General features: G+C 42.0%; 1 pseudogene; it reads left to right on the forward strand.

Moving 5' to 3' along the window:
- The first annotated feature begins 2,397 nt into the window (after window positions 1–2,397).
- LOC128052552 (elongation factor 1-alpha 1-like) lies at window positions 2,398–3,850 on the forward strand (annotated as a pseudogene).
- The last annotated feature ends 8,399 nt before the right edge of the window (window positions 3,851–12,249 follow it).

The raw sequence follows: 12,249 nt of genomic DNA on the forward strand, positions 1-12,249 counted from the left end.
AATTAATTTATTGGCTTAGTTGATAAATTAAGAATTTAATTTGACATCATGAAAATGATTTAGTGAAGGGGAGTGTCACACTATCTTGAATGCTGCAGGCTAATGAGAAAACCATACTGCCAAAGTCTTCACAATAAATGATGCATGTGGGAGCCAAGTGACCTCATGACAAGCTATAGGGACAAATAGTCCTTGGCAGTTTGAACAAAGAAAGTGATGGGAGAATTGAGTCATCAGAAGGAACATAATGATGTTCCTAAAAATGAATAAAACAAAACATGTGACTTTGCACTTACTGCCACATTTAAATTTTGAGCAAAACTGAAACATAGATCTCTTCTTTATACATAAATTATTTAATGTAGTTTATCAATAAATTTGTGAGTAAAGACATTAGGAAGAGTTGATATGTGTATAAGTAAATAAATGTATATAAATATACATACAGATATTTAGCAACCTACTGTAAGGTATTATTAGTGAGGCTGGCTCTGTTAAAGTAACTGATTGATTCCAAAATTTTAGTTTTTAATGCAATCAATGTTTACTTCTCACAAACATAACAATCCAAGGTGATAGGTGGCTCAATGTCATATGATAATTCAATAGTCTTCTATCTTAAAACTGTTTCATTCTCTGAGCCTCGCCAATATCATCATCCAAATTCAGTAAAAAGAAGGAAAGAACTTAGACGCCTATTTGGGTCAGCATAGAAGCGAAACCGGAGAAGGCAATGGCATCCCACTCCAGTACTCTTGCCTGGAAAATCCCATGGATGGAGAAGCCTGGCGGGCTACAGTCCATGGGGTCGCTAAGAGTCGGACACGACTGAGCAACTTCATTTTCACTTTTCACTTTCATGCATTGGAGAAGGAAATGGCAACCCACTCCAGTGTTCTTACCTGGAGAATCCCAGGGACGGGGGAGCCTGGTGGGCTGCCGTCTATGGGGTCGCACAGAGTCGGACACGACTGAAGCGACTTAGCAGCAGCAGCAGCAGAAATGAAACAGACTGTATCTATTCACATACCTTGGAGATAAAGTAAAATGTGAGTCTTATTTGCCATTAAAAAAAAATCAAAGGACAGAGTTTGGGAGTGCCAGAGCAACTGGAAATTAAAAGGGGGAAATGCTGGAAAAGAGGAAACCACAGGAAACAAATTCTAAACCTAAATATAAGCTTCCCTTGAGTCCTTGGATGACTCCTGAACTGCACACCAGCAGCATAAGAATGCAAAGTGTCCACAGGCAAAATCACAATTGGAAACCCTGAATTTCTGATCAGAGGTTCCAGCAGCTCTCTACTTCATGGGAGGCAGAGTTTAGGGTTCAGGTCAAGTTACATAAAAGGGAACTGGTAAACACCTTGAGCTGGTATTAGAAGGACGCCACAGAAGAAAATAACAAGTCTCAGGATTGAAGTATTTGTTTTAGAACTTGGAAAACAAACAACAAACAAACAAAAATTGGAATAGATTACTTTTCCAAGACCCAAACCTAAGCCTCTAAGATCTAGCTGATCCCTAGTAATTTAACTGTTTGCCAGAACAAAACTCAACACTACAGAGAGGAAAGTAACAGAATCTAGAATCTTTACAACTTATCATTCACAATATCCAGTTTACAACAAAAGGCACTGTAAAAGGTATATCTTGTGGGTGTATTGCTGGTTCAGTTCCAGATCACCGAAATAAAGCACTTACAATGATCAAGCAAGCAAACTTTTTGCTTTCCCAATGCAAGTAAAAGTTATATTTACACTATACTCCAGTCTACTAAGTATTCAGTAGCATTTTGTCAAAAAATACACATATCTTAACTAAAAAATACTTTATTGCTAAAACATGCTAGCCATCTTCTGAGCCTTTGGTGAGCCATAATCTTTTTGCAATAGCAACACTGAAGGTCACTGATCACAGATCATCATAACACATGTAATAATAATGGAAAAGTCTTAAATATTGTGAGAATTACCAAAACTTGACACAGAGGCACAGAGTGAGCGAACACTGTTGGAAATGATGCTCTTATAGATTTGCTTGACAGCAGGGTTGCCAGAAATCTTCGATACTGTGGCAAAGTGCAATAAAGGCAAAGAATAAAGAAAAGCAAAATAAAATGAGGTATGCTTGTAATCATTAGACATCCTAAATATAGCAATGTGATCTGTAGTCAAAAACAAATCATTCCATGGAAACGTTGACAACCAAAATATTATAATTAGCAGACATAGATTTAAAAACAGAGAAATAAGTTAAAGAATTTTCAGTAAAACTTTAATTAGTGAATATTTGTGGAATTTGAGGAAAATATTAAAACTAAACCAAATGGCTTTTCTCAATGGGTTTGCCGCCAGGACACAGGTGTCGTGGAAACCACCGTTTAACCTAAGACAAAATGGGAAAGGAGAAGACCCACATCAACATGGTAGTCATTGGGCACGTAGATTCAGGGAAGTCTACCACGACTGGCCATCTGACCTACAAGTGTGGCGGGATCGACAAGAGAACAATTGAAAAGTTCGAGAAGGAGGCTGCCGAGATGGGAAAGGGCTCCTTCAGATATGCCTGGGTCTTGGACAAACTGAAAGCTGAACGTGAGCGCGGTATCACCATTGATATCTCCCTGTGGAAATTTGAGACCAGCAAGTACTATGTTACCATCATTGATGCCCCAGGACACAGAGACTTCAGAAACATGATTACAGGCACATCCCAGGCTGACTGCACTGTCCTGATTGTTGCTGCTGCTGTTGGTGAATTTGAAGCCGGTATCTCCAAGAACGGGCAGACCTGTGAGCATGCCCTTCTGGCTTACACCCTGGGTGTGAAACAACTAATTGTTGGAGTTAAAATGGATTTCACGGAGCCACCCTACAGCTAGAAGAGATACGAGGAAATTGTTAAGGAAGTCAGCACCTACATTAAGACAATTGGCTACAACTCCACATAGTAGCATTTGTGCCAATTTCTGGATGCAATGGTGACAACGTGCTGGAGCCAAGTGCTAACATGTCATGGTTCAAGGGATGGAAAGTCACCCGTAAGGACGGCAATGCCAGTGGAACCACCCTGCTTGAAGCTCTGGGTTGCATCCTGCCACCAACTCGCCCAACTGACAAACCCTTGCGTTTGCCTCTCCAGCATGTCTATAAAATTGGTGATATTGGTACTGTCCCTGTGGGTCGTGTGGAGACTGGTGTTCTCAAACCTGGCATGGTGGTCACCTTTGCTCCAGTCAATGTAACCACTGAAGTGAAGTCTGTAGAAATGCACCATGAAGCACTGAGTGGAGCCCTTCCTGGGGACAATGTGGGCTTCAATGCCAAGAACGTGTCTGTTAAAGATGTCCGTCGTGGCAGTGTGGCTGGTGACAGCAAAAATGATCCACCCATGGAAGCTGCTGGCTTCACAGCTCAGGTGATTGTTTTGAACCATCCAGGCCAAATCAGTGCTGGATATGCACCTGTGCTGGACTCACACAGCTCACATTGCTTGCAAGTTTGCTGAGCTGAAGGGGAAGATTGATCATCGTTCTGGGAAAAAGCTGGAAGATGGCCCTAAATTCTTGAAATCTGGTGATGCTGCCATCGTTGATATGGTTCCTGGCAAGCCTATGTGTGTCGAGAGCTTTTCTGATTATCCTCCCCTGGGCCGTTTTGCTGTGCATGACATGAGACAGACAGTCACTGTGGGTGTCATCAAAGCAGTGGACAAGAGGCAGCTGGAGCTGGCAAGGTCACCAAGTCTGCCCAGAAAGCTTAGAAGGCTAAATGAATATTATCCCCAATACCTGCCACCCCAGTCTTAATCAGTGGTGGAAGAACGGTCTCAGAACTGTTTGTCTCAATTGGCCATTTAAGTTTAACAGTAAAAGACTGGTTAATGATAACAATGCATCATAAAACCTTCAGAAGGAAAGGAGAATGTTTTTGTGGACCATATGTTTTGTGTGTGGCAGTTTAAGTTATTAGTTTTTAAAATCAGTACTTTTTAATGAAAACAACTTGACCAAAAATCTGTCCCAGAATTTGAGACCCATTAAAAAAAGTTTAATGAGAAAAAAAAAAAAAAAAACTAAACCAAATGAACCAAATGAATACTCTAAAACTGAAAAGTAAAAATTTGCTACCTGAAAAGTAAAAAAAAAAACATTGGTTGAACAGTAGATTGAAAAGAAAATAATAGAGCCTGAATGACTTGTGATAAAATGTCAAGTGACTAGTGTATGTTAATTGAAATCTCAGAAGGAGATGAAGGAAAAAATAAGGCAGAAAGATATGTCAAGAAAGACTGGTAAAAAATAGTTCACATTTAATCAGAAATAGAAACAAAGATTTAAGAAATTTAGAAAATTTCAAGCAGGAAAAATGTGAAGAAAACCACACATAAGCACAACAAATTTAAACTGCTTATAGCAAGAAAAAAAGAGACTGAAAAAAAATCTCAATGGCAGAGAGAAAAAATGCATATACCTATAGGGAATGCTGGCTAAATTCTTGCCAGAAACAACGGAAAATAGAAATCAGTGTGATGACCTTTAACATGCTGAGAAAAACAATAATCAAAATAATTGTTAACTAGAATTATGTATCCAATGAAAATTTATTGTAAAATTGAAGTTGAAATAAATATGTTCACTTGCTCAGTCATGTCCAACTTTTGTGACTATGTGGACTATAGTTTGCCAGGCTCCTCTGTTCATGGGATTTTCCAGGCAAGAATACTTGAGTGGGTAGCCATTTCCTATTCCATAAAATAAATATAATTTCAGACAAACATAAGCTGAGAGAGCATTTTTTCCACTCCAAAAAATACAAAGGAAATTATTTAAGTGTAATGAAAAACCAAACAGATAAAAATTCAGGTGTACAGAGAGTAATGAAGAGAACTGAAAATTGTAATTGTGTGGGTAAACACATATAAAAATATCTTTTTTCTTAAATTATTTAGAAGTTAATTGACTTGACAAAATAATAATATGTTTGGTGTTTATATTATACAAAGCAATAAAATACATGAAAAAAGAAGGATGAGAGGGAGTGTACATGAAATTATACTGTAGTAAAGTTCTTACAATGTATGCGATATGGTAAAATATTAATTTAATATATATTATGAGAAGTTAAGGATATATATTTTAATCATAGAGTAACTAATAAAACATAAATAAAACAAAGAAGCATCTCCCGGAGTTTGCTCAGACCCATGCTGCCGCTGCTGCTGCTAAGTCGCTTCAGTCGTGTCTGACTCTGTGAGACCCCAGAGACGGCAGCCCACCAGGCTCCCCTGTCCCTGGGATTCTCCAGGCAAGAACACTGGAGTGGGGTGCCATTTCCTTCTCCAATGCATGAAAGTGAATTGGTTGTGTCCGACTCTTAGTGACCCCATGGACCACAGCCTACCAGTCTCCTCCATCCATGGGATTTTCCAGGCAAGAACACTGGAGTGGGGTGCCATTTCCTTCTCCAATGCATGAAAGTGCAAAGTGAAAGAGAAGTCACTCAGTTGGGTCTGACTCCTAGCGACCCCATGGACTGCAGCCCACCAGACTCATGAGTCAAGTGCAAGCTCCGGGAGACGTTGAAGGACAGAGAAGCCTGGAGTGCTGCAGTCCACGGGGTTGAAAGAGGCAGACACAATTAAGAGACTGAACAACAATAGCAACTCCAAAAGGATTCAAGTGACATAGAAACAAAGAACAGGATCTATTAATAGGAAACAATTAACAAAATGGTTAGCTTAAACCCAATCATATTAGTGATTATACTAAATGTAAACAGAGTAAATACTTCGATTAAAATGGGAAAACATTTCAGGCTAGACTAAAAAAAAAAAATAGTCCCAAACATACACTACTTACAAGAGTCACATTTCCTTAAGATCTAGAGAAGCTCACGATACAAACTTTAAACCAAGGAAAATTGGAGTTACTTTATTGATATCAAACAAAGTCAATTTTAAGACCAGAGATACTAATAAAGAGGGACATTTCAAATGATAAAGAGTCAATTCCTCAAGGAGACATGATAACCTAAATGAATGTCTTCATTATAAGGAATTTCAAATACATTGAAATCTATAGGGAGAAATAGGACCAAAGCTATACTTTCTACCCCTGCAAAGATGTTGAAACTATATCTGTTCTTCCAAAGAGCAAATATTTGGGCCCGATACTGCGACATTCTCTTTAGTATTCCCTTAGAGCACATTCCATTGTTTGTTCCTTTAATTTAAGAAGATACTTTTAATTTTAGCTTTTTTTTTCCTCTATTGAGCTTAGTTCTGTCTCTATTTTCCTTTTAAAAATAACTGTGCATTTCTAGGTATGATAGACAAAAGGTATACAGCGTGCATATGTTCAGAATGCCAGTAAGCTCAGACTAAAATTTACGAGGGCATCAAACCCGTCAATCCTAAAGGAAACCAACCCTGAATATACATTGGAAGGGCTGATGCTGAAACTGAAGCTCCAATACTTTGCCCATCTGATAGGAAGAGCTGACTCATTGGAAAAGCCCTGATGCTGGGAAAGATTGAGGGCAGGAGGAAAAGGGGACGACAAAGGACGAGATGGTTGGTTGGCATCATTGACTCAGCGGACATGAGTTTGAGAAAACTCTGGGAGATAGTGAAGGACAGGGAAGGCTGGCATACTGCAAGTCAACTGGGTTGCCAAAGAGTTGGGCATGACTTAAAGGCTGAACAACAATAAAAATGATGGACCAGCATAAGCCCGAGGATGCATTGTGGTAGCTTCTACAGGGCTGAGGGTAAAACTAGATTCTGTAAGCAGGTGAAAGTAGGTGAGAGAAGTCACTATGTAACGAGCACACACTATCATCAAGGCTTGTGCTAAATACTTGATGTTTAACACATACCTACTTCCCTAGTGGCTCAGACGGTAAAGCATCTGCCGGCAATGCGGGAGACCCAGGTTCGATCCCTGGGTTGGGAAGATCCCCTGGAGAAGGAAATGGCACCCCACTCCAGTATTCCTGCCTGGAAAATTCCATGGACTGAGGAGCCTGGTAGGCTACAGTCCATGGTGTTGCGAAGAGTCGGACACGACTGAGCGACTTCACTTTTATCACCTACCTAATTCTTGCAGTATCCTATAAGGTAAGTCACCTACCTAATTCTTGCAGTATCCTATAAGGTAAGCATCCTTTTGCAAGTTTTAGATTTGAGGATACTGCCCAAGATCACATAGTTTATAGACGATGGAGACGAGTCACAGATTCTGTTTCCCATGACTTTAAAGCCCAGAGAGTGTCACACAGAGAGAAGTAAGTCAGAAAAACAAATGCCATGTGTTAATGCGCATATATGAGATCTAGAAAAAAATGACAGAGGTGACCTTATTTGCAAAGCAGCGATAGAGACACAGACATAGAGAACAAATGTGTGGATACCAAAGCGGGAAGCAGGGGTGGGAGGAACTGAGAGATGGGGGTTGACACCATACACTGCTGACCCTATGTATAAAGCTGATAACTAGTGAGAATAAACTGTATGTAGCACAGGGAACCCTGCTCAAAGCCCTGAAGCGCCCTACATGGGAAGGAAGTCCAAAGCGGCAGGGATATATGCCGACGCATGGCTGATTCATTCTGCTGTATGGTAGAAACTGACACAGCATTGCAAAGTATCTACACTTCAGTGAAAATTAATTTTAAAACAAGCCTGCATTTCTATCACCAAATGAACTTCTACCAATAATGAGAAAGTAAGACCGATGCTGAGGAAGATGGAGGAGAGACAACGCATCTGTGACAGGGCAAGGCAGTGCCACGCCAAGTCTGATCATTAAAATCACTGAGGGAGGCGAGCAAAAGAAACTGGAAAAGGCAGAGGAAAGAGGAACGAAACATCTTTTCAGAGTAAAACCCTGGTGCTAAAGGGTAGCCTGGCTCTGCTCCCCACTTGCTGGTTTGTCTTTAGATAAGACTGTCTCCCTTTCTGAGACTCAATTTCCTCATCCATAAGATGAGGGAAGTAGAGGGACAGATTTTAAAGACGGCATCCAGGTCAAAACTTCCATCCTTCTCAGACCAGGCTGCCAATTTCCCTATGCCAGCCGCAGTGGCCAAAAAATGCACTGCAGGACTTCGTCAAATCTGTATCAGCAGGAGAAGCAAAGGTAGAGAAACACCTCAGGCCAAACTCATTAACAGTTGTTTCATTAATCACAGTTTGTGTTTCAAATCCAAAGACAATCTGTCCAATTAACATTAAAGTTCTGGCAGCCATAGGAAGACCTTTAGGAAAAGGCAATTTGACACAATTGCTAATAACGCTCGCATTTAGAAGAATGGCTCCCAAACATAATATTCTCCTGGTGACAGCTTGAGTCCTGACAAGGAGGGAACAGAGATTTCAGGCACCTCCACAATCTGATCCTTTCTCTCCACCTGGGCTCACTGCCCCAACGCTTATCATAGGCCAGCTGCCTTTTTTGTTGTTGTTCAGTTGCTAAGCCCTGTCCAACTTTGGGACCCAATAGAGTGCAGTACACCAGGCTCCTCTGTCCTTCACTGTCTCCCGGAATTTGATCAAATTCATGTCCACTGAAACAGTGATGCTATCTATCCATCTTATCCTCCGCCATCCCCTTCTCCTTTTGCCTTCGATCTTTCCCAGCATCAGGGTCTTTTCCAGTGAGTCAGTTCTTTGCATCAGATGGCCAAAGTATTAGAGCTTCAACTTCACCATCAGCCCTTCCAACAAATATTCAAGGTTGATTTCCTTTAGGATAGACTGGTTTGATCTCCTTGCTATCCAAGGGACTCTCAAGAGTCTTCCCCAGCACCACAATTAGAAAGCATTAATTTAGGCCCAGTTTTTAACACACCACTGTCACTAACATCTCTGTACTTGGTCCATTTGAACACACAGCCTTTTGCCAAACTCAAGTTTGTGTGCCCAAAAGCACAGTGAAGCCAGGCAAACAGAAACGTTGGAGTTTAGAGAAGAGAAAAGTTTACTGCAAAGGCCAAGCAAGGATTATAAGCTGCTCACACCCCGAAGACCTGAACTCCCTGGTGGCTTTCAGGGAAAAGTTTCGTAAAGGCAAAATTTGGGGTGAGGGCTGCAGGTAAGTTTTGATTGGTTGGTAGTGAGGTAAGAGATGGTACTGTGCTCAGCTTGAAGTTAACTATTCTCCACCCAGGGGGCAGTTTAGTCCCTGTTGTTGTTGTTTAGTTGCCAAGTCATGTCCAACTCTTTTGGGACCCTGTGCACTGTAGCCCACCAGGATCCGCTGTCCATGGGATTTCCCAGGCAAGAATATTGGAGTAGGATGCAATTTCCGACTCCAGGGGATCTTCCTGACCCAGGGATTGAACTCACATCTCCTGCTGGCGTCTCTTGCATTGCAGGCAGATTCTTTACCACTGAGCCACCAGGTGAGCCTCAGCTCCTGTGGAAGGACTCAGAAGCGTGTATCAGATGGCTGTGTATATCCACCGGAGAGGGCTGGTCTCTGCTTTGTACGGTACCGTGTGTGTGCTCAGTTGTGTCCACCTGTTTTGTGACCCTGTGGACTGCGGCCCTCCAGGTTCCTCTGTCCATGGGATTCCCCAGGCAAGAATACTGGAGTGGGTTGCCATTTCCTCCTCCAGGCGATCTTCCCAACCCAGGGGTCGAACCCACATCTCTTGCAGTTTCTGCATGGCAGGCAGGTTCTTTACCACCAGCGCCACCTGGGAAGCCCAGGTCTCCGCCTTATAGCTGCACTTTTGTTTCTTTTTTTATTATTTTATTTATTTATTTTTTCTTGTATTGGTTTTCCCATACATCACCATGTATCCGCCACAGGTATACATGTGTTCCCCATCCTGAACCCCACCCCCCCACCCCGGACCATCCCTCTGGGTCATCCGAGTGCACCAGCCCCAAGCATCCAGTATCATGCATTGAACCTGGGCTGGCAACACGTTTCATATATGATATTATACATGTTTCTATGTTTCTTGATTGCTCCTCCTTTGGCTCTGCATGCCCTTACCACTCTGAACCGTTTGAATATGCTCTTTGGAACTCACGGAAGGACTACAGGAGATTTTTGTACCTAGGAAAGCCCCACGGAGTTCTGCTGAGTTTTAAGCCTACATGCTTTCCCAATTATTTTGTGGCCCAGCCCAAGCTTCTCCATATTATATTCCCAGTAATATTGATACTTATTCCAATAAGTAATTATTGAACTATATTGAGACTTGTGTTTGAATCTCACCACAATCGATTATTAACATGGTGATGCTTTATGTTTTTAAGTAATAGATATACGCAGACAAAAACATTCTAATACCACAAAGGGCTATACAATAAAACCTAAATCTCCCTTTGTCTCTAACTACCAGGATCCTCTTTGGATGCACTCTCAAGTTAATAATATCTTGTATTTTCTTCCAAAGACATGCATATAAGAATATACATAAATCAAAATAAAAATTCCCCACACAAATAGTAATAGGCATATCATTTTACACTTGGCTAAACAAAATATCTTGGTCATGGTTTCATACAAGTACATATAAAATTGACCTTTTCTGAGCATCAGTGCCTTTTTAGGTGAAGTGGCATAAAGAAGTGATTCAAACTGGCTCTTGGGTGACTACTCTGGGCACATACCTACTCCCTGAGTGCATAGCCCCTAGGACACTGTATTATAATCATCTGATAGTACCTTATGCAACTCTGGCAACACATTACTGCTATTTGTGAGCTGAATGATGATGAATCTAAGGAATACTATGGTGGTTAATGGTATTTTACTGACTCCTAGTCAATTGACTGGGAGGCTGAGATACTTGGTAGAACATTATTTCTGGATGTGTCTGGGAGGGTGTTCGGGAAGAGAGTAGTATTTGAATTGGTGGAGTGCAAAAAGGCCATCCTGGTGAGTGTAGGTGGGCGTCACTCAGTCCACTGAAGGCCTGGTGAGAACAAAAGCACAGAGGAAGAGTGAGTTTTCCCTCTTTGCCTGAGCTGGGACAGCCATCTCTGCCCTTGGACTTGGAGCTTCTAGTTCTCAGGACTCCAGACTTGGGCTGGGGGGACCTACCTCATCAACCGTGATGGCTCTCAGAACTCCAGACTGATGCTGAATAATACCAGCAGCTTTCCTGGTTCTGCAGCTGTCAGGTGGCAGATCATGGGACTTCTAATAAACAATCTCCTCCTATCTGTCTAAATCTGTTTGTCTATCTATCTATTATTGGTTCTGTTCTCTTGAAAACTCCAGTTAATACACAAAATCATAGCATCAATACCTGACAAGTGGAAGGTAGGTAACATGGGATTTCTCTTCCTCTCCTCCTTACTTTCATAGTAAGCACAGGATAAATTTTACAGCAGAGTGCTGAACTTTATTCTCCATCATTTGCCAGTGTGTGTGTGTCTCAGTCATGATTTACAGATATACGTAGGCAAACAGGTAGACTGTTTAGGGTGAGCTCGAGAGACCCGGGCTTCTCTGGTGGCTCAGACGGTAATGAATCCACCTGGAATGCAGAAGACCTGGGGTAGATCCCTGGGTAGGGAAGATCCCCTGGAGAAGGGAATGGCTACCCACTCCAGTGGGTATTCTTGCCTGGAGAAGTCTATGGATGGAGGAGCCTGGTGGGCTACAATCTATGGGGTCACAAAGATTCGGACACGACCAAAAGACTTACACTTTCTGGGAAAAATGATCAGGTCAGGAAAGTTATCCCTCCCCCAGCCACCACTTCCCTAAGGAATTTGTTGAATGGGAAAAGCCCCAGAGTTAGGGAGAAGCTCTGGTTGAGGGTCATGGTTGCACAATTCCACAGACACTCCCACCACTTCCATCAGGCTCCTGTCAGTCGTCTGCATAGTAGGAGTAAGGGATTGAGCCTAGAGAGGATTACTGAGAAGTCCAAATCAGATGACACTTGAGAGGTGCAGAGTGGCTTTAAAAGTGACCACATTACTGAGGGGACCCTGCGTTGACACTCTTACCTGGGTACCTTCACTACTTCTAACACATGATTAAAACAAGGGCCAGAGAGCAAAATGCTCTGGGAAGAGTTTAACGCTTAGAGATTCGTGAAGAACTGTAGCGTGTGTGTGTGAGATCTGCCCATTCACTAAAACACCAATCCCTCTGTTAGGGATATGGTGAACATGTTACCCCTGGGGCAGAAAAAGGCAAGGGGCAGTCTCCAGAAAGCCCCCCAAAGTGAGTGAAGGCCTTGGTGTGATGATAGTCCTTGAGGAAGTCTGAAGT

This window comes from Budorcas taxicolor, chromosome 8 (assembly GCF_023091745.1).
Source record: "Budorcas taxicolor isolate Tak-1 chromosome 8, Takin1.1, whole genome shotgun sequence".
Taxonomy (NCBI): domain Eukaryota; kingdom Metazoa; phylum Chordata; class Mammalia; order Artiodactyla; family Bovidae; genus Budorcas; species Budorcas taxicolor.